The following is a 24,638-nucleotide window of genomic DNA, read 5'->3' on the forward strand; positions in this document are numbered from 1 at the left end:
GGACACAGCTAGTATTATTATAGTTTAAGTTACATAAAGATTATGAAGTCTTCCCTTATGTCATCAATTTCAGGTTCTCGTTTTATCACTGTCGTCATTTATTTTCAGTAAATAAATCGTAAAATTTAACAACGAACAAACGGTCAAGGAAAATTAATACCACTTCATATATAATTAAATATATTCATTGATTGATAAGAGGCCTTAGATTGCATAGCATTTGCATGTCTAAGAGTACATAATATTTATATTATGTGCATATGTTATGGATTAAGTAATAAATAAAGGCATTTTCATAAATCGGAATGTCGAGTAACCTAGCCAATTCGTTGATATAGGTTATAAGCGTTCGCCTATTCCTAAAGGTGCGATGTCGAAACGGTCGGCCAGAAGGAATCCGACCTACCTTCCCTGGGAAGGAGCCTTGGGTATCTTATGCAAGATTTCCCAACTTGGAAAAAGGGTAATAGCTAAGTTCAGTGATCTGTGGTATAGAGCAAGCAATTAACTATATGATTAAAGAAATTAAAGACTTTTAACGGATCTTAAATGCGATTTATTCTTATATTACCCGACGTTTCGAACACTTTCCAGCGAGCGTGGTCACGGGGAGACAACGAAATAGGGTTAATAATATAATGGATAAATCGCGTTTAAAATCCGTTTAAAAGTCTTTAATTTCTTTAATCATATAGTTACTTGCTTGCTCTATACCACAGTTTACAGAACTAAATGTATAATACTCAAGCACAAGAAAATTCTAACTATATCGAATCTACTCTCATCAATATTGATGACATACATATAATGCCTCTTTATTACTTGATCGATAACATATGTGTATTTAATAATTATATACACTTCAATTTCTTCGCCTTCCGCATTGAGGCTGTATCAACTCGTTATTATCTTATCAATAACTGGACTCTAATTATAAATATTAAATTATTCTCATGAATAATACGATAATTATTATGTGTATGTTTTTCAGTGAACTTAATAAATATTATGAATAAATAGAGCCCGCGTAAGTGGCGAATTTAAAATTGCATTGTTTTCTCAACCAACTTGAATAAAGGTGTCAATTCGATTTTTTGTGATTCAGAACTTTCAACCAGTTGATTTTTTTTTAATTTGAAAGCTGGTACCTCCCGTGTGGATCTATTTAAATTTGGTCTAGCTCTGACAATTTAGATTAGTTTAGTTTTTTGTTAAAAATGTTGATTTTAATAGTCATTTTTCTAGTAATATAGCTAATGAAATAAGTCATGTTGATATATTTTTATGTTTTATATTAATTGTCAGTAGTTCTTCTGGTAATGGACAAAAAACACCCGAGATATAGATTTATGTTCGTTTCCATTAACCGCCGTTATTCGACTTTTTTTGGTCTTATTACTCGAGAGTTCCTTAGGTTTTCAACCGAGCAAGATTATAATCCTGCTCGATTGAAATATCTGTGTTTGATAGAAATTTGTTGTCATATTTTCCCATTTTGAATTTCGATTGATATATTGGTGACCTGTTTGGAAGCAAAGAATTATGCTACTTGTTTTATCCACAACGGAGTCATACGAAAAGGCCTGAATTGCTTCAAGAAAAGGATGGTACGGCCGTGCTGCTTTTGCTAACGTGGTGGGGGCACTGCCGTGCCACCAGTAACTGATATATGCACCGACTGCAACAACCAACAATCGGGTTATTAATTTAGTTTTAAATTAGTTAAAGCTGAATTATTAGCGCTAGCAAATTATCCGATCAGTTTGGTCACTGAACTCGATAAAAACCAGTCTAATTATGATATTAGAAATCTGATTTAGTTTTTAAGCTATTTAATTGAAGTGATAAACATATATTTCTGATCTGTTTTCTGATTCTGTATCTAAATTAAATTGGAAAGGAAAAATGGAGAAGCCATTTGTCGAGATTATGTCGTTTAACAAAAATATATGGTCGCGTGGCTTCACCCGCGGACCCACTGGTAAGAGCAAATTTTAAACAGCTCCTGTTTTAATCTGAAATAGATATAACATATGGATTTTATGTGAAAGAGACATTTATAATATCAGCAGGATTTTTTGTAAGCGAATCCACGACTTGAATATAGTAAAGTCTATGAAAATATCTACATTTTTACATGAAATTAACTAATTTTCTCGTAATATATCAGTCATATGAAGCAAATAAAACTATTATGGTATTCTAAGAAGGTAACAAATATTGCTTTGAGAACTAATAGAGGCAACCGCTCACGCCTGTGACTTGGTTCCTTCCTGTTTTGATATATTTCGGTGCTCCAAAATAAATTAAGTGTATTTTACTTTGTCAATTTAATGCGGTTTAAATATATATTACGTTCATTTTATTGGAAAAGATACGTGCTTGTTTTTTAATGTATAACGTAGATAACTTTGTAATTATTTGAAGATAATTACACCTTAAAAAGGTGCAATTTTAGGAATTGAAATGTATCAAGAATTAAGGATAAGTCTACATAGTCATGTCATAGATTTGAGTGAAGAGTTGATGAACTTCAAATTTATTAAGTAGAAACTGAAGATAGAAGGTAGGTTGATGAATAAATCCGTAATCCGCTAAGCTTAAAATCTTTTAAATATATTTCGAAAGCTTAAAAATTTATCATGATATGGGCCCAAATTATAACAATTTAGTTGTTTGTAGGTTATTAAGACATTTGAAAATTACAATTGATGGTTATCATGAAAATATCAGAATAATATTTTTGAAGCAGAGACCCTTATTCGCCAGTGCTCCATAGTTGAAAGACAATATGGAACTAGTAGCGCCTTATACAAACTCAACCAAACAAACAAATATTCATTTATTGAATAATTTTTTTAAATTCATTAATTGTATGTGGTAGTCGAGCACGCTTCGGCACGAACTGGGCCAGCTCGCACCGGGGAAGTACCACATCCCCACAGAAGACCGGCGTGAAATAGCATTCTGCTGTGTTTCGTTCGGTAAGTGGGGGAGCCGGAGGCCCATATCCTTTTCCTTCCCCTTCCCAGTCCTTTCCTTCATTCCTTTATCCTAATCCTTTCTTAATCCCTTCCCAATTTAAAGTCGGCAATCCATTTGTAGAGGCGTAAGGTCTGCAATCGACTTTACGCCTCTACAAATGTCCATGGGCGGTGGTAGCGTTTACCATCAAGCGTCCCACCAGCTCCATTGCCGACTGTGACATAAAAAATAAATAAATAAGACTTCTTCTAGAAGCACTTTTCAAGTTTTATAACATAAATTGATATTAAGCATTTAACGCCTCAAAAACCTAACCTGGCTAGCATGTGACATGTGACATACCGCATTTGATCTGACAACCTAGCAGTATATAGCACCATATAACAGTACAGAAGTCTTATTTTTCTAGAATACTAATTGATACTCGTAGACCAAAACAATGTCTCCGAAATGTGTCTCTGGGGAGAAATAACGATGAAATTATTATTGTATAATGTTTCTCTCAGTAAATATATAATATATATAAAGAAGATGAGATGAAAACAGGAAAATTAAGGGAACGGTGCGGATGTTATTTATTTTTTTATTTTCAATGTTTCGTTTGTACAATGTGATAATGATCCGCTGTGACTCACTAATGGAATCGGACGTTTGTTCAACAGCCTACAGCAACCATTTTTCTATAGAAATAATTTGATTCTTATTTTTATATATTATTTATTTATAACATATAATACATAGTGGGAAGATACTGTTGTCTTAGATACAGGCTCGTCCTTGTTTAGACAATTACTATCCATACTTTTTGCTTCATGAATTGAAGTCACAAAATGTTAATAAAAGGTATGTAATAAATAATAAATAAAGATTGTTATTATTACTAACTCTTTAATTAAACATAAAGGAACTTATTACTATTTGCACAAAATATGCATTGTCTATTCTTTTCTGTTACATATTAAATTACAATATCACTAAAACAACACAGTTTATTCTTTAATGAAAATAAAACATTAATAAACTAATTATAATTACAACCGGATTTTATAAATTATTGAGAGAAGCAGGATCAATGGATAAGCTAGTGCCTATGATTTACGTTTTTTTAAAGAATATAATTACGTTAATGTCATATATACGAGTTTACCCAATTGCGTCATATAACAACGAGTAAGCATATAAGCATAAATGAATATATAGACTATTCTATAATATTATATATAATTTGAAACATTTTAATTTCTTTTTAATAAGTGTGTGTGTTTTTAATTCGTGATAAACCTATTTTATCGTTAAATTCTATTTCAATATAGATATTTTGTCGTGATATCGTTTACATGAGATTTGAGTGAAGCGGGTCACGCAAAGTCCGTGCAGACATTTGTATAATCTACGAATGTTTGCGATCTGAAAAGCTACATTTGCAAATGTCCTACACTTGGCTTGCATATTCGTTCGTATGTGAATGACCGTTAATACAACATGAATTTACTTGGTCGAATTTCATTGCTTGCGTAAACGTTAAAACTGTGTTATGGCGATTCAAAAATGCTTCTATGAGGAGTGTAATTGAAGAAATGTTTGAGTTTATTTGTGTAGCAGAATATAACGAGTATATGGGGTAAGAAGGATGAATTTCGACCATCGGGAGATTGTAGGTCTTTATAGATACGAGATGAGATGACGAGATGAGATTCGAAAACAGGAATGGGTCAGAGGTTGGACATAAAAGCGAACAGTCAGGATTCGACGAGCGTAAAAGTTTTATATTATATAATTTTTTAGTTTATCTGCACATTATCACATCAGTACTGCTCGAAACGGTGAAGGAAAATAACGTGATAAAATCGGCATCGAATCAAACGTTCGACGACATGTGACATCAGCCAACCATCACTTGGCCAGCGTGATGGATTATGGCCTGAACCCTCAGGAGGCCTGAGTCCCAGCAGTGGAAACATGATATATGGGCTGATGATGATGATGATTCTAAAACGTAAGTACACAATGATACTGATTAAAATCAACTGAAACTAATGCGTCAAAATTGCCAGTAAATGTTACGAAACACAATTTTTCTAATCGGGAATTAAAATACCTCTTACAACAGTTACAATAAAGTCACAGCGACATTTCAACTTCAGAGTACAGACAACATTACGGAGAGTTGTTTAAGCTAAGAGTCTTCGCGTCTAAATATCGAATAACACTTTAAAAATACTAATTTGCATACGTAATGAGCTTCATTATTAACTTTAATGTAATAAAAGCGCTTTCGGTTCACATTTACGAGTTGCCGTATTTGGTTCGACGCTGTTTTTAGCGGAATTTTTTCTTAATGCAATTTAATGTTACATATAATGTAAAATGTTTTAAGGTAAAGTAAATAGTGACTTAGTGCCCTAAAAGCATCTTGTTGTAATATTTTGTTACGTAATAGTAGATAAGATATTTTTTAAAAATGCTATTGGATTAGTCCATGGGATTTTGACCATAGAAATATTGGACTGGTTTTTGACTTGGAATGGACGTATTTTTGATATTATGTAATGTTTATCTAAAAATTAATTTAGATCTAAGTATTTATATTAGCAAGAATATATAACGATAATATAAATATTATGAGTAATATAGTACTTTAATAAATGAAATTAATTTTATATTGACCCAGATATTTTGGGTTAACTCGAATAGTTCGAAGTTATTATAACAAAAATATTAAATCACCTCCAAATTTCTAAACTAGACAAAAAATTTTTGACCGCTCGGTAGGTTCCTACTATCAAATGAAAAACGAATCATGAAAATCGGTTCACTCATTAAAAGGTTTTGTGGTAACAAACAAAAAAAAATCGCTGAATCGATAACTTTCTTTTTTGAAGTCGGTTAAAAAGGCGAACCACTACACTACGATTACATGAGACATTCCTTAGATAGGTATCACTATTACGATCAGTCCCGGATATCCTAGAAGCGTTAGACTATTTAAATACTAAATTAGATTTGCCGACCGCCTAGATCCGGCAGGTTAAACCCAAAATAATTGAATATCATTAGTACATGTGATGCAAATGATTGCTAAACACGTATTTTTTCTGAACCGGATAAGCAGCAGGCATTATATTATGATATGCTAGCTGCGCCTCGGCAAGAAACGCAGGTTCGAATCCTGCCTCGTGATCAAATTTTTTCTATTCTTTCAAAATTTCACATTACAAACATGTTTTTAAATATTCACGGATTTTGTACTTATATGTGTTAAATAGTAAAACGAATATGCCAACATGAAATATGTTTTATTTTAATGTTGGCACCATTAAAAGATTTTGTATAGACCTACTTCCTACTACTAGAATCTTAAAACAGACATAATACTATATTAAATAGTCTAATTACAACAGAGCCTGACCGAACTATTTCTTTTTCGATTCATTTACTAATTTAAATAATTATAACATTTTTTATATGTTGATAGATGAAGGTAAGTAAACAAACGTACTCAAAATATAATCTCTAATCACTAATTAATTCTTAAAAATGTAAAAAAAAATCTTCCGTACTAAATTCACTTGTAAATAATGCATCTTAAAATAGCCTCTATCTAACCAATCCGGTTTCGATAACTGTATCATTGGGTCAGACAGAGTCGATCCCGCTACCTGTCCGTCTATCGCTATCTATTGTCTATGTATAGTGGTTTGACCGTTTGTCTTTATATGTCTATATTCTATGACAAAATAAGGAGGAATCTCTGGCCTATGAACATGTTTGATTTTTTATATATATTTACTGATCCATTTGTTAATTTTTATTTGCATAATTCCTTTTATTAATGTTTTCTCTTTCCCTGATAAATAAATGTTTCTTTCTTTCTTTCACTGTTACAGGCCTTGTCAGCTTTTTAAGGAGTCTTTGTATGTTATACTTGGCAAGGGAGCTGGGTCACCTGGTGGTAAGCAACCAGCACCGCCTGGTTACATTAACAGAGGCTATATGCCTGTCAAAATTGATAGCAAACTTTAATGGTTAAGGGGAAGGAAATGATTGATAAAAGGAATGGAAAGGACTGAGTAGGGTAAGGGTAAGGATAAGGACTCGGACCTCTGACATAAAGGCTCTTTTCTTAAAGCTCCGATGAAGTGTTTTATTCGGGAACTTCCCCGTTGATAAGTATTACCGGGTATTTTAATTATTTATTGTAAAGTAAAAAGATTGTAGTGTAGATAAATACAGGTTGTATTAGATGGTTATATGAAAGCTATTTAAGCGTATAAATATGATCACATAAAGTTAGTTTAGCTACCTGTTCAACGCAGTATAAACATATAATTTACTACTACTTATTTACTTTTTACTATATAACCACCACCACCACCACCACCTCCACCACCATCATCATCATCATCATCATCATCATCACCATCATCATCATCATCATCATCATCATCATCATCTTCATCAGCCTATATATTTTCCCACTGCTGGGACACTTACTTCGTAAGAAATATTCCTTTCATGACTGTTTTCTTTCTTGTTTTAGGCTTCCAGATTTATTACACACAAACATTCAAAGATGTTGCCTAGATAGAATATATTGAGTGAGTTTTGAGCATATATGATATATTTTACAACTATGCATGCTATTTAATTGAAAATGGATAAGCCAATAGATATTATTATTGCTATTGTATATTGAATACAATATAAAATAATTAATTACATTCTACCAATAGAGACGCGAAGAAAACGGATGCAGCTGGTGCCTACTGAGATCATAGAATAGGGAACTTAGCAACTGAGATAAAAGACAGAAAGAGCGTACAGAATTCAGTAGTTTTTATATTTTGAACCTTTTTCCCGATTGCGTCAGTAGTAGGGTGATGTTTTTTGACCCTATGTCTGCATGTGACTCTGTCCAGCAAGCCTTACACCCAAATTGTGGGCTCGACATTTGAGGTATTGTTGTAATCATCAGTATTGTGATAGCAGTTTAGGCTATATAAATTTGTCAAATTGGTGCCAATATAGAAAATTTGTGAAAAGGATGTCCGTAGTTTTAATTTATAATTCATATTGATGATTTTAATGATATATTATATTGAATATTACTAAATTGCAAAAGAAATCAAAATAATGATGTTGTACTGTACAATGTATGTATATTATCTATACTAATATTATAAAGCTGAAGATTTTATTAATTTGTTTGAACGCACTAATATCAGGAACTACTGGTCCAATTTGAAAATTTATTTCAGTGTTAAATAGCTCATTTATTGAGGCTATAGGCTATATATATACCACGGGCGAAGCAGGGGCGAACCGCTAGTAAGATATTTTATCCATGGATGGTTTGTTTTCATTTGAGAACGGATTCCAAGAGATAAATTGCCAACAATTTGAGCATAAATATAATAATGTGTTTTCAAAATGTTCATCTACAATTTCAAATATAAATTCAAATATTTATACGTTTATTTTTATAGCTAGTATAGTATTCCTCACAGTATTTGAGACTTATAAATTATTTATTTATCAGGTATTGTTGTTTTGCAAATGCTCTTCTGCATTACTCTTATCATTTAGGGGTGTGAAAAATAGATGTTCGCCGATTCTCAGACATGGGTATATGCACGCAAGATTTCATAAGAATCGGTCCAGCCGTTTCGGAGGAGTTCGGAAAGTAAAATTGTGACATTGATTGTGTGTGTTTTACATATAAGATTACAATATTTGTATATACATACACTAGCTGTGACCCGCAGTTGAAACCGCGTAAGACCGTATCCCGTAGGAATATCGGTATAAAAAGTGCCTATGTGTTATTTCAGTTGTCCAGCTATCTACGAAGCAAAATAGTATTATTATTCACCAATATATGTCAGGAAAAAAAAACACGAATAAAACACGAATATGACATTTTCTAAAAAATTCCTAGCTAGATCGATTTATCGCCCCCGAAACGCCCTATATACTAAATTTCATGAAAATCGTTGGAGCCGATTCCGAGATTCCAATTATATATATATATATATATATATATATATATATATATATATATACAATAATTGCTCGTTTAAAGGTATAAGATTATTAAAATTTACTATATTGTCAAAAGTACATAAGCATAATTATGCTTATCTAAAAATTGAAATCCCGTTATTGTCTAAACGTATTTTTTATTACTCCGAATGAATTTAATTAAATCAATTATACTAATTTCAAAACTACCTCATTCATTCAACTGTAATTTGAATAGATAATAAAAACTATCAGACATATTGTAATCAAAGATAGGAACATTTGTCACTTACTCAGTAAAAACTATAAAATCACTGTTCACTTCACAAAAGTTCATGTAAGTAGAAATAAAATTGTACCTATTTAATATACACTTAATTAAACGTAATACACAGGCCTCTCTCTCAAAACCGCATGTAGTGTGAATGTTTTTATATCGACATATTGACAAAATCTATGAAATAACGGCAGAGACCCGGATGCGGGGGAACGGGAAGGGAGGGGAGGTAATTGCTGTCACTATACATCTTGTCATGGGGAATTTACACTACAGCCTGTGACTTCAATCGGGTATGTACATACTGTATATTTCTTTGAATACGCAGACCCGGGCGGAAAGCTAGTACAAAAATAACTTTATGGAACTCCCAAATTATAACTTTAAATATAGGTAAATCGTATATCATCAAAGGTATACTTAACTTCCTGTTTACTCAAAAACATTTATTAGTAGTTTTTAAGCGGAATTCGTAAATCAAGATATTAAATGGAATTGATTTTTATTGAGCTAACAATTTAGCACTTATATTTACTAGCGATCCGCCCCGGCTTTACCCGTGGGAGGTAATTTCACTCCATAAGAACCTTCCTTGCTGCTGAAGAAAGATGCTCATTGGTACACTTTCGTGGAATCGTATTTTACACTTGGCAACACATTTGACGATTCATTTTTATGTATATAGTCTAGTTTATATGGATGAAGCAATTCCGTGTTCCTAGCTAGGCGTTCTAAGGTTATTAAATATAGTACCTAGCGTAGAAAAAATAGAAAAGACAGAGAAGCACCAACAATAATTTGTGATTTATTGCAATTAAGTGTTCTAGTTAAGTTTAATCTTATTGGTGGGTTTTGTAAAATCATCTTTTTTAGGATAAAATTGATCTTCTGAGCAACCAAATGTTACGGTAAGATCATGATATCTTTGGTTTTGAGAGGGTGAACGTGGGCATAGACAGGGGGTGGGGGGTGGGTGAAGTGGTCCCCCACCCCTTAAAGCTATAATTATAAAATTGTATTGTGTTCTAAAAAAGTAGTGGATGAGACCGACTCTACTATAGCTTTACTATTTTTTTTTATTTTCACGATTGAAGAATCCGTAATTGTGGGAGATCTGTATTATATAAGGGTTATTTTACACATTTACAGTTGTTTTCTTAAGCCCAGTAAATGCATTTATAATAGGTCGCAGAAGATTTAGTAGTAAGCTTTGTATTAAAGACCGCCTCCTTGGTACAGTAACGCGTGACAGAACCGAGGGGTCCTGGGTTCGATTCCCGGTGGGGACGCAAAAAAAATGTCTCGGTCTGGCAGGCCACAGAAGGCTGATCACCTACTTGTCCATAAAGAAAATCAATCAGTGAAACAGATGTATATCATCTGTCCCATACCCCAATAGGGGACACGGGACTTCACTTTTTGTATTAAAGAAAGTAGTATACAAGTTGTTCTCGACTCCAATTACGTATTGCAAGTACGCTTCATTAAACTTGTGTGCTAATTCTTAATGACGGCTGAGGCTACGAAACGCGCTAATCGATCGGTGGGTTAAGCAACCTTCGGCGCGGCCAGGTGATGGATGGGTGACCGGTTAATGATGGAATCTTGAGGAGAATAATTCGACTTTTGTAAGGTGGTAGTAATTGAACTTAGCGTTCTGTGGGTTATCAAACGACACGTAACACCTTCAACCTTGCTTTGTGTCTCGATTTTCATGAAAGAATTCTATATGAAATTTCATCAGTCGTAAATTCGCTCTAAAGATAGTACATTTCTTATATTCATAAATCTGGACGCGTATTCGAACATAACAATGATTTCTGGGATATAATACGCAAAATAACAGCTTCTATAACACTTGATAGAGTGCAGGGCAGTCGCAACAATCGTGTGAATGTGGTTGCGGAGATATAATATGATGTCCTTCATGGGACACTGTACGTACACTTGTTCATTCGAAGCGACAGGTTTACGTACAAGGTGCTCCATAAATTAATAATTTACTAACATAATACGTCATTTACTAACTTTAATGGACCTATGTTATCTAATTATTTTAAATAAACAAACAAATAAACCCGTTAGAGCACAAAACACATACTACAGAACGTCCGTGCAGCCTTTAAAGCGAAGGACAGTATTAATTAACTCGCTGCGCCCCGCGGTTTTTGCCGCGTAACTCCGTACCCCTTAGGAATATCGAGATGAAAAGTTGCCTATATGTTATTCCAGTTGTCCAGCTGTTTAAGTACCAAATTTCATTGCAATCGTTTCAGTAATTTTTGCGTGAAAGAGTAACAAACACACACACATCCTTACAAACTTTCGCATTTATAATATTAGTAGGACTAGTAGGATAACTTATCCGATTGGATAGTCTGTAACACGGTTCTAACAATCCAAGTGTACACATATACATTGAAAATGTAACGTCATAAATACTAAAATAACCATTGTAAATCAACCATATAACAATAATATTTACTAAAGGAGTGTCGTAGGGGAATCCCAGTTCGTGAAATTGCACGTCATCAAGTCAACAAAAAGATTAGGGGATTTAAGAATGCTAGCTGTTCGCCCCGGCTCTACTCGTGTATTTGTTATTAGGTATCTTTTTGAAAATTTAAACCGTTAATATGAGTAAATCATTTAATTCATTTAACTGTTATTTAAATATTTTTTCCGACCAGCAGTGCAAGCAAACAAACAACCTCTTCAGCTGTAACTTTGTAAACTTGCTTTTACCCGCGGCTTCAAACGCGTTAATTCGGATTAGTTTAATAGATGTTAATATGCATACAAAACTCTATCTATTAAAAAAACCCCATCAAATTCCGTTAAATAGTTTTAAAGATATAAACATACATAGGGACAAAGGAAGCGATTTTGTTTCAAACTATGAAGTGAAGTATACATAGGTGATTTAGCATAACTGAATAAATATATTTTATAAGATGTCACCATGACGTATTGGCCACTACAGGCCGCTAAAATTTATCAGTCCTTTTTAAAAAAATCTAATAAAATATAGATGATCATGGTCTAACTATTGAAGCAAACACCTGAAACTCTGAGCCTGATATAAGTGTGATATAAGTGTGTGTGTGTGTGTGTGTGTGTGTGTGTGTGTGTGTGTGTGTGTGTGTGTGTGTGTGTGTGTGTGTGTGTGTGTGTGTGTGTGTGTGTATGTGCGCAGTAATTGTGTGCTTAAGTCTTGGTTAAAGACTTTCTTTTGGAAATCTTTTAACGAGAAGCATCATCAGGAAACTTGATAATTATCTACTGTTTAAAACATCCCTTAACTCTTATAGAACCAATATGTGTGTGTATGGTAATGTTAATGAACTATTCCATATTCCTAGTTCGGCATTTAATTGGGGGCTTAAACAAAGCTGTCAAAAGAACACAATATTCATAGCATCTGTCTGAATAAATATTCTATTTCCTAAACAATTTATCAACTCAGGTTACATTGGTAAACCAAGTCTAATAGTAATAATATAGGATATAAGCTAATGGTAATGCGATAATAGTTAGATATTACCTCCTTACTACATAATATCACAAGTAGTAACTTACTACTAGTAGAAATCTACTGCCTACTTGGCTTGATTGGCACCGACTTCTAATACATGTGTGGGTTGCGCTTATAGTAATTATATTAATTTTCGCTTTTATGTGGTTTGGAAGTCTATACAATTTTTGATAAAAAATTATTTATTACTTCTGAAGTTTGTTAGCGCCATCACGTCTGAGGGCACATATTATTCTTAATTTCATAGCCTCAATACAAACGTGATGCTATCTAATACATTGAAAATCGCCTTTTTCATAGCTTCAAAGTAATTTGAGTGCATTGACCCGCGGCTATCTTACATCCGCCGAATAGAACTGATCAAATAGTTTGTCTATATGTCTGTTATTGTGACCTCCTTTATGCATTTTGTTTTTTTATGAGTTAATACTTGAATGGATGTGCTTTCCTATTTTCTAGGTTACAATTGCTCTGTCTGTAATAGTACAATAGTATTTTTACTTCCCTAAAGAACTGTTTTCAAAAATTATAAAGAAAGATTTTATTAGGATTTTTAAAAATCATTTGAATATGTATACAAAAAGTGTGTGTGTTTATGCAAATAATGTCGCTAATTAATAACTGTTTTTAGTAAATTTATTTGTGTGAATTAAAATTTTATAAACATTAGGGATTTTTATAAATTTTAGAAGAGCCGCCAATAAGAACTCGAACATTGCATTTTGGTCGAAATTTGCGGCCAATTCTAAATAAGTGATACCAACGTTATGTATAAGGTTTTCACGGAGAAATTCCTTCGACTTCTACAAGTATTATTAATAGAGAAAATCTCAATTGAAACTATCTTGTGCGTACTTATGTACACTTTCTTATATCGATTTTAATTAAACCGAACATTTAATTGTATAGAGATCGATCTAATAAGTTTTATTGGAGCGATTGGCTTTTTAAAACAGCTTGGAACTTGTTCAATTAAGATCTAATTGCGGACATTGTTTATAAAGAGAAATGTTGTAGGACGCTTTACCGTGAGATTTTTAACGTAACCTACATACTATTATCCTACACGCACACACACAGACACACACAAACACACACTCAACATTCATAGGGTTGGCTATCTCCCATTTTGTCTTTATATAACAATTTTTAGTTTTTGTTTTCTTTTTTTCTATCTTTTAAATCTTTAAAAATTTTTTCCTACCTTTATTTAAAGTCTGCCATTGTAGTTTCTAACAATTGGTATGCTTTTATGACAATAAATTAATCGTAAACCCCTTTCGATAATTTTGCTACTCCTAGTTTCCTTTGATGATGTATTAAAATAAACTCATGGTTCACATATATCCAACCTCAGAATGTTATTTCAGTGGTTCATTTGAGTTATTTACCACAGTGGTTAATGGTTAACAGTGGTTAATGCGTGAGCGAAGTACCGAGGGGTCATGGGTTCGTTTTCTGGTTGGAGACGAAAAAAAAATATGTCTCGGTCTGGCAGGACACAGAAGGCTGAGCATATATATGTATATATTAGTTGTAAATTTCTCTCTCTATGGTTCACGCTTCTAAGGAATGTTCAATCTCTTATTTAGATAATTTGCTTATATTTTATGGCACAGTGAAGTGTATACGGTTCCCTAGGTTTACGTATAAATCTCAAAAGGGTCGTGAATATTGGACCCTAAATCACTATTAATTAAACCACACTCCAACGATTTATCTAAAACGAAAATCAGACCTTTGACGTTACGCGCTATTAAGGTCAACATTATTACAATTTTATCATTGTATGTGAGACTTGAGCACGCTTCGCCACGAAGTGGGCCATTTTGCGCTGGGGAAGGTACCACACGACCCCAGAAGATCAGCTTGAAACAGTAGCATGCGAATGCAAAAAAATAAAGTTTCATCCCGTGATTGTGGGAGACAGACGCCTACATCTTTTTTCCATCCTTTCCATTCCATTCCTTTCTTTCCGTCGTCAACCCATGACTTACATAAAACCGGGCAACGCATTTGCAAAGGCTCTGCTTCTATTTATGTTCCTGGGCGCTGGTGACCGCTTCAGATCAGGGGGTTTGGCCCTGTGGCCCCCTTTTACTATATAAATAAAAATACATGAGGACGTGCATTATGTATTGGTGGAATGTCTCCGGAGCCGATATGAGTCCTTTTGTAATTTATTATATAAATATCCAACCCTTGTTTGAAAGAGGTAGGGTTGTTTTATGGGATGGTAAGATCTTTTCTTTCGGCTTATGAAGCATGCTCTCGCATAGAATTTTTTTTGGTTTGTTTTTATCAGAGAATACTTTTACATTTTTATATCTTAACGCTAGTTTAATCTACATTGTATTTTGTTAGTAAGGCTGTATAATGGGGCTGCCATAAACAAAATGTTTAAAAGAAGTAATAAATGACACAGAAATAATATTATATGTTTAATGTTCCGTTATATTTTCTTCAAGATCTTAACTAATTGACCACAATTGTTGGGCTAAAAGCTATGGTATTTACACAACGGATATAAAAAAACAATTTACCTATGACTAATGATCATTTATTATTACTTTCTTTGTCACGAAGGCCAGCGAGTGAATCATGGTGCAACTAAGTTATAACTAATGCAGCTTTTGTAGTGGGTGTCGATTCATACTTGAGTAATAAAAACTTATCATATTTTTAATAGCGCCTTGCTATGGATTCGCCGAGACCAAAGATAAGATGTAAATGTTTATTTATTCTTTATACATATCGCCAAAAAGAATAGAGAAGTAATGTCAGTATAAAAAAGACCATGACAGCATATAAGTACTATAACATTCGTTTGTACAAAATAGGTTACCGACTTTCCTTGGGATTCGGATGTTCTTATGGTCTTATAATCCTAAAATGAGACCAAATGATAAAAATTTGCCATCATACACAAAAACAGTCACGCTCGGTTGAAAACCCAGAGTATATAAATAAAATACAGCGGAATTATGATTCCTTCGTTGAGGAACGTCGATTATGAATATAGAGTAGGATTTGGAAAGAATGTGTGTAGTTTTCCACTGGGATTCAGTAAATTTTGTCTTAACTCTTTATCATAGTCGTTTAGATTTCATCAGTGTGAAGATCCTCCATGTTTTCATATATCTTATATAGAAAAATCAATTGCTGTTCGTTAGTCTCGCTTAAACTCGAGAATGGCTGGGCGGATTTTGATAATTTTAGTTTTGATGATCATAAAAGTCCCGGGAAGGTTTAAAAAGTAAAAAATACGGATAAATGTTTCAAGAAAGGTCAATGGCGTTGCGAAATTCGCCGGGTCAGCTAGTCAAATTATAAATTTAAACACCGTTTATAAGTGGTAACGTAAAATAAATGTAATGTGACATTACAAACTGACTATTATTTGTTGAGTCTCCGTCTCGGAGGTAAACTCAACTGCACTCTTTGAATTTATCTGCTCCCTATCACACTACCACTTTGCGAAACGGTGAAGGAAAACATCATAAGTAACCGGTGTGTCTAAGAATTAAAAAAGGTCCACAACATGTGGTATCTTCAACCCGCCAGGCCAGCGTACTGTCTTGAACCCTATTAGGAGACCTAGGCTCTACAGTGGAAACTAAAGACGGATAATGATGATGATTATTGTATTCATAATTATAATTACGAAACAATATTTCGTTCAAAACACTTTTAATACAAAATACACGTCGACAAATTCTCAGTCCTATTAATTTACTATTCTTATACTGACCACGTCACTCGGGTATTTACGAAAATATAATAAAATGAGCAAGTGATTTATCACGAATGTCAACGACAGGTCCAGTACAGGGAACCGGTTCGAACCGGTGTTGCGTCAGGGCGCGAAAATTGGAGCATATTTATTGGTTCTCATTTCAATGATTCCATCAAAAACGAACTTAAGATTTGTTGTTTTCGTGTTAACTTTTTAAATGACTTCAAGAATTCTCAATTCGCCTGTTTGTGTGTTTGTTATGTTGTAACTATTTATTGGATGAACTTTATTATTATTGGAAAGCTGGTGCCTCCCATGTGATTCCAATTATTTTGTGTAATTCTGACAATTTGAAGACTATTTAGTTTTTGTCTAATATATGGATTGCGGACGGTCAATTTTATCTGGCTGTCATGGAAAATGTTCGCGATACAATAACTTCACGAATAAAAATTTCATATAACATGATAAACCATTTTTGCAGAAGGTTAGTTACTGTGAGGCTATAGGAAAACACCACATGCAAAAAAATTACATAGAAATTTGAAGGGAAAAAGAAAATGTAAAGTTAGACATAAAACAGTGCAACAATAACTAATTATGGAAATACTGAGTAAATCGTGATTTTCAAAAATGTGTTGTTGAATGAGATTTTGCACATATAATTATTGAATATAGGATTACACAGATACAGTTTTTATCCTATGACAATGGGAGTAAACACTAGAATTTAGCTCTTAACTTAACTAGAAATACATATGTAATTTCATTTCCTACCAATTATTATATTTGAAATGTCGCTTGTACCGAAATTAATCGGCAGGAAAGTCAATAATTACACTAAAAAAAGTCAATTAAATACATCTCCAATACAATACATAGCTCAGAAAGTCAATACATGAAAAGATCTTTTTGTGGGAGTCGAGCACGCTTCGGCACGAATTGGGCCAGCTCGCACCGGGGAAGTACCACACCCCCACAGAAAACCGGCGTGAAATAGTGGCATGCCACTGTGTTTCGTACGGTGAGTGGGGGAGCCGGAGGCCCGTTTCCTTTTCCTCACCCGTCCCAGTCCATTCCTTCTTTCCAGTCGTTAATCCATTCCTTTTCCCTTATCCCAAAAAAGCGGGCAGCGCATTCGCAGAGGCATTACTTTTGCGAATGTTCATGGGCGGTGGTGATCGTTTACCATCAGGCGAACCACCAGCTCAGTTGCCCGCTATGACATAAAAAAAAAATCAAAAAAAAAAATCAAAAAAGCCCCTATGTAGATTGTACTTGTATTTAGTCAACAGCTGAAACCGCGGGGCACAGCACACATACACATTTGATAGGTTCTTTATATTTTGATACTAGCTGTTCGACCCGGCTTCTCCCGTGGTGCATATACACTATACAGTCTATGTCAAACAGTGAATAATCTTTCTAATGGTGAAAGAATTTTTGAAATTAGTCCAGTGGTTGTTGTGTAAAAACAGTGGGATATAGCAAGTACTCGTGATAAATAACAGACGAGGCCGGTGCGAGTTGGTCTCGAATAAAATTTATCCTTTAATTAATATAATAATAACATTGTACATATTAACATATAGAAAACTTTGGTTTATTTCCATGCGGAAACGGTTGCATAGCAACTGTTTTGAAATCGTGGAAAAAATGCAATTTTAGTACAATTTTAATTTTAACAAGCTAACCTTGAAACATGTTCAGATGGTTTGACATTTCTTGGCGTAAACTCTGCAATTTATTGCTTATTCTTTTTTATCTGTGCATAGATATGTTCAGAGTAATCGGTGGGCGCAGTGAATAAAAGTTGGGTAATAGTACTAGTATAGTATTATGTTATCCGTTTTAATAGGTATGCAGGATTACTAATAAAAAGTGATGCTGTAAAAGGGTTCGCAAATTTCTCTTCAGTTATTCTCGAACTTTTACTCATTTCATTTTTTTAACTTCGGTAAAATGAAATTTTTGTCATTGATAACACGTATGAAATAAATAATAAGATAAAAATAATAATTTGTATGTTTTTGGGTAGAAATAAGCTTGCGAAATCCACGAATCATAATTATTTTGGTTCAAAAAAGGCATCAATAATAAAAAAATACGATGTCTTCTCTATTCCCTAGTAGCTTAAATGTGTTACATTCGAGACAAAATTTCAATTTAAATTACTATCTTAAAAATAACACTTATTATTCGTGTTCAGTTACGTAAATAAATTAAGATGGAATCCATATCTCCAGTCACAAAAGCACTGTGCCAAAGGCTGTCGAAAAATTATGAAATATTTTACGTTCAAGCAACAACCTCACTAATGGTTAGTGTATAACTTTCTAGACTTAGGGTCAAAGGCCATAGCTTTCTAGTACTTAACTGTCATCTCGAGATTCGCATTATCTTGCTCACTCGACAAATTTGTTAAATAACCGATCTTTGTTTCTTTTTTTTCGGATGCGTTTTTGTCTTGACTTTGCAAACCAATGATTTGATTATGATGCAGACAGAATAACTCTATATTTCTAAATGTATCAGACTATAAAATTAATAAAATAGCATACTTTTCCATTATATTTTTTGTTGAATTACCTCAAAAGTTTCAATAATGTATACGCATTTTTGGTAGTAAACGTATTTTATATGTACGTGTTACCAAAATATCACATAATATATAAGTTTCAATAAAAACATCGATAAATATCATAAACGTATGAAATAACGGAAAACAGTAATTTGAAAATATTAATATCCTCTCGCCGTAAACTATTACGATAAATCAGTATATTTAATGTTCGTCCCAAACCTTCATAAATCTAAACAAAATAAGGGACTCATACAACACACGACTTTGTGTTTCGCTAACAATCAGAATTGTACCCTTTGGTAGATGGAAAGTTTCAAAACCTTTCGTGGGAAAAGGTTTTATGACAATATTTGTGTAAATGTCACGATTGAGTAGTAAATATCGATTTATTGCATATATTTATATCTTAAGAGACTGTAATTGACAAATATATTATTTCGTATACGTATAAATTCAATGAATTTATTTTATTTGTTTGAAGCTTACGTCTATAAAAGAGTATCATTATTTTATTGATTCTATTTCGCGTAGAATATTTCACAATTAAAATCCAGAGAGAAACAAAAAAATCACTCACCTTGGCTGTTTATATACTGAAAAAAAAAACACAATTACTTGTCGCGCGCAATATGACAGCTTGTCAAAATTGAAAAACGCGGGCGCGCGAGTTTGATAATTTTGAATTTGGAATTGCTAGTGCCGCGACTGCATTGCGATTCGCGTTGGATGTTTGTAATGAATGGCCGGTAGTGAGGTGCGCGTTGGCTTTGTCGGCTATGGCGGGAGTAATATTTGTTGATGCTTTCGATCGACTTAATTTTAATGGTCATGCGTTGATATAAATATCTAGATGCACTTTTGGATGTCAATTTCAACGCTGACCTTGTGTGGCGGTGTCCGGCGAGGTAAATATCAGTCGAATATCCTTTTTTTTCGTAAAAACGTCATAACTGAGTGTCTTAGGTACTTATTAATAGAACTTGTTTCAAAATATCGAAATGTGGCTTAATATTCGAATCAAATCTAGTTGTTTATACATCAACGTTTTGAATACGTTTAACGTTACTGCGAGATTTTATTTTTACTTTCCAAAAAGTACAATTAAAAGTTGATACAGAATCGGCTCTGAAGCTTGGTTAAGGATTACATTAAAATCTAGAGCGTTGCTAACGGTATTTGTTAATTATTTCGTCGAATGATATCGACACTTTGTTTTTTTTTATTTGGTGTGTTCTTGTTATAAGTGTGTTTATTGGAGGTATCGTGTTTATGTAATAAACGAAGAATTAAGTCTTCGACGAATGTGTTTTGTGTTATGTACGTAAATAAGCACCTATGTACATAGGTAGTAGACTCATGATATCCAACTACATTGTAAGAAATACCATGTGTTTTTCATTTTATTTGGATATTAAGAGAGTAATTGATTTAATTCAAGTTAGTCTAATTGTTTGTGGCAAAATATTTTTACAATTTAAGAAATTATTATTTACTTCAGCATTATTTATATCAATATTTATGTAACATTCACTAAAATAAAACTTTATTGAATTCACAAATGTGTGTAATTTAAAATACTGTCTTCTTAGCAACGAAAATCATGTGTTAAGGAAGGCAGTATATTCCAATAATACATTGTGCGAACAAAACATTGCATAAAAAAAGAAAACGCGTAATTTTAATGTGTGTGTTGTAAGTATGCGTGAGTGTGCGTGTGCGCGCTTGTGTGTGAGTCTTTTTGTGAAACTGAAATCTATTGGAATTGTTAGACACTGTGAAATAAATAGCAAACGAAAATGATTATTATGATAAGAAGAGTACAGTTATACCTTAAATTAAGGGGTTTTTACACACAACGGTCCAAACTACGGTGGGATTTCCCAATACATAGGACTTTGACTTTCATGCGTATGTCAGAAGTGAGTCGGGTGAACAGCATTAACTAAGAATTGATTTTCCAAAGGATGAATTCTGTTATTTTAGTAAAACGAAACATTACGATTCAATTGACAGCTATTTATGATACATTAGCTGGGCCCGCGGTTTCGGTTTCACCTGCGTAAATGCGTTTCCCGTAGGAATATCAGGATGAAGTATATGTTATTCCAGTTGTTCAGCTGTCTACGTACCAAATTTCATTGCAATCGGTTTAGTAGTTTTTGCGTGAAAGAGCAACAAACATACACATATCCTTACAAACTTTCGCATTTATAATATTAGTAGATTAGGATTTATCATTGTATGCTATTTGTACTCTGTAAAGACTAAATCGTCGTCATAATGTTGGTAAAATGAAGTAATGATATATTTCCTACTTTATGAATACCATATATCTATTTAATTTGTTGTTATTAAGTGACTATACCGTTTCTGATATCCAAGTTAGGTAGCAGCCTAGTCTGGATCTCACTGGACCTTATAAACTAATTCTACTATTATTATAGTAACCATGTAATGTTTATAATGTTTTTGCTAATAGAGATTCTTATTATTTTTAAATTATTGTTGATTAATAGTTTCATATATGAATCGTAATGGTTTGATGAAACGATTCTCAGTGTTACCAACGAAAATGATGGTTAAGACGAGATTACCAGATAAAAATGAGAACTCAAACTCAATTTTATTAACTCATGTAAAGTTTTTATGAACATTTATACTGCATTGCTAAATTGTCACTACGAAACTAGTACTTTATTTATTACTAGCTTTTACCTTCGGCTTCGCACGCATTAATTTCGTAGTGAAACCCTTTTACCTCCCTTTTTTCTATGTATACATATAAATTCCTCTTGAATCGCTCAGTCAAAATAAATTGTGCAATTTTAAAGATCTAACACAGACGGCGAAAAGCGATTTTGTTTTATATTATGTAGTGATAGTATTATAAAGCTGAAGAGTTTGTTTATTTGAATGCACTAATCTAAGGAACTCTTGATCCGATTTGACAAATTCTTTCAGTGTTAGGTAGCCCATTTATTGAGGAAGGCTATAAGCTATATATGTAACACAGACGAAGCTGGGGCGGTCCGCTAGTGTAGTGATAATGTTAATGAAGTATCAGATAATGTTATTCGCTCTATAAATGTTTAACAGTGCATGAGATCTGAAGCAAACTGACATTTGTGACACATCTCCTAAGACTTAATGTAACAAAAATGTTTGTTTGAGGGGTTACTAAATAATGTTTCGCTCAACGACTGTCTATTTGATTTAAGTATAGGTGTTTAGCAAGCAGTGGTGGTTCAGTGGTGAGGACCTTGGACTTCAAATCGATAAGTCGGGAGTTCGAGACCAGGCCAGAATAAATTGTTTTTTTAATTTATCCGTTTATGTGGATAGCATCACCACTGCTCGAAATGGTGAAGGAAAACATCGTGAGGAAACGGGCACGTCCGAAAATTGCAAATGTAATAATCATCTGAATCCCATTTTTAGAAATGTCTCGATCTGAAGTTGAACTAGCTAACTACAAGTGAAGTTATAAAATATATGAACTCAAGTCTCGCTAAGCAAACGGGACTTAAATAGATTTAAATAGCACGATGGTGGTAGTGGATGGTGGTTTCTCGAACCTAACAAGTGATTTTAGCTAACAAATTTGAACTAAATCAGCTGGCATTTGAATAAAGATCGCTAACGTGGAGATGGATATATTTATCATAGCTATATATATGTACCCGGCTTCGCCCGTGGTACATAATATATAGCTTATAGCTCTCAGGGATCATGTAGATATCTAGCGGTGAAAGATTTTATAAATTGGTGCAGTGATTCCTGAGATTAGCGAGTACAAACGAAAAAACTCCTCAGCTTTATATTACTACTATAGCTAGCTTTCCGCCCGCTGGTCATGTCGACAAAAGTGTGTATTTAATGGATTTTCGATGTATAACCATTTGAATTCTATAAATATTTAAAATTATTTTAATATTCACAATATTCTTACTTTAAATAAACATTTTATATGATTTCACACAAGTTTAATGTAGATTTATGAACTCCGTAAAATATCAAAATAATTTTTTAATATCAACTGTATTACTCTTTTGTCAATATTAGTTTCCTTAAACATATCACGAATTAAATATAAAATTCCACTAAAAAACGACTTTATCACAACTTTGAATAAATTTAAAAGATACTCAATATCTTTGTTTATTCTAAAAGTCTAACTCCATGTTAATAATCCATAGAATCTAAAACAAATCTAGACTGTTCCCACACACCTTGATGCAATTCAAGTGTGTAATGTCAGAGGTAGACACATGTTTTTACACGGATATCCCTGATAAGTTAATGCTTGGGAATGTTAATGCTAGTAATGATTCAACGAAATCGAAGGGAGGATGGAGGAATGCTAAAATGGAATATAATAAGCAATTATTCTTGGTAATTCCTAAAAAAATCAGCTTTAGAAATAACTTGGTGACCTGGCAAACGTTCAGCCAGGTCATGCTAGCAAAAAGTCACCTAGATTTTCATCATTAGAATGAAAGAAAGAAAGCAAGAAACATTTATTTATCAGGGACAGCACAACACACCAATGATAGAAATTATACAGATAAAAAGCAAGAAATAGATACAATTACGCAACATATATATAAAACTACACAAACGAAGAAGACCAGAATCAGATATTAGGAGTGTGTCATAACGACACTGACAAAAAGGAGACAACTCAGCCTATGCTGCAATGTTATTGACAGCGCTGTTTTTCAGTGTTCCCTTTATGACGTATGCACACATTTATATAATCAAAACACTATCAAATTCACTTATTATATCTTCAAGAATATCATACATTTTTTGCTTTAGCTCTTTAATTCAATGGATCATATATTTTAAGACATTAGAAGACATACAGTACCCTCAAGATTAGACGTTATGGCGCTGAACCACATCCCTAATTTTTTAGTACTTAGTTGACTTCCCAATAGCAAAGATTCAAATTCAAAATAATTTATTGTGATTCACAGGTTATAAGGAAGGTATTACATTATATAAAGTTCTACTGTGATCTGCCATGTGGCGTACAATTGTCAATTTTTACATAAATAATTAATTAATAATCATATTTATACATATTTTTGTTTGCACCAAGCACAAAATATCGAAGGTACGATGTGTAATTTTATTGTTTTAATAGATAAATGTCATTGTGTTTAGTTCAGTCAATTATTTATTTATGATTGGTCAAAATATTCGTTAAGTGCGTAGAATGTCATTTCAGTTAGATAATCAAACAGAGATAACTTAAACGACGTCAGACTGGTGCATTTTCTTATGTTCAGTGGCAATTTATTATAAATAATTGCTGCCATTACTAATACCAATAACATTGAACTAAATTAAGCTAAGATAACAAAGACAAATAGATAAAAAAGAACCATCGAATGTAACACACGCCACATGGGACAATAAACGAAAACAAAACACACATTTCACGATGGTGTTTATATTTTCAAGTATCAAGTATTGCCTGAACTTCGGGTCTGGA

General features: G+C 33.1%; 1 long non-coding RNA gene across 2 annotated transcripts in view; it reads right to left on the reverse strand.

Moving 5' to 3' along the window:
• LOC119832645 overlaps positions 1-19,909 on the reverse strand; it is a 29,878-nt gene extending 9,969 nt beyond the window's left edge. The window contains exon 1 of one of the 2 annotated variants that reach the window (XR_005287926.1): positions 19,716-19,909. This is a non-coding gene — a long non-coding RNA (uncharacterized LOC119832645). Of the gene's footprint in view, positions 1-9,299; positions 9,455-19,715 lie in introns of those variants that run through there. The other variant, XR_005287925.1, reaches the window with a different exon arrangement.
• Between the last annotated feature and the right edge of the window lie 4,729 nt (positions 19,910-24,638).

This window comes from Zerene cesonia, chromosome 15 (genome assembly GCF_012273895.1).
Source record: "Zerene cesonia ecotype Mississippi chromosome 15, Zerene_cesonia_1.1, whole genome shotgun sequence".
Taxonomy (NCBI): domain Eukaryota; kingdom Metazoa; phylum Arthropoda; class Insecta; order Lepidoptera; family Pieridae; genus Zerene; species Zerene cesonia.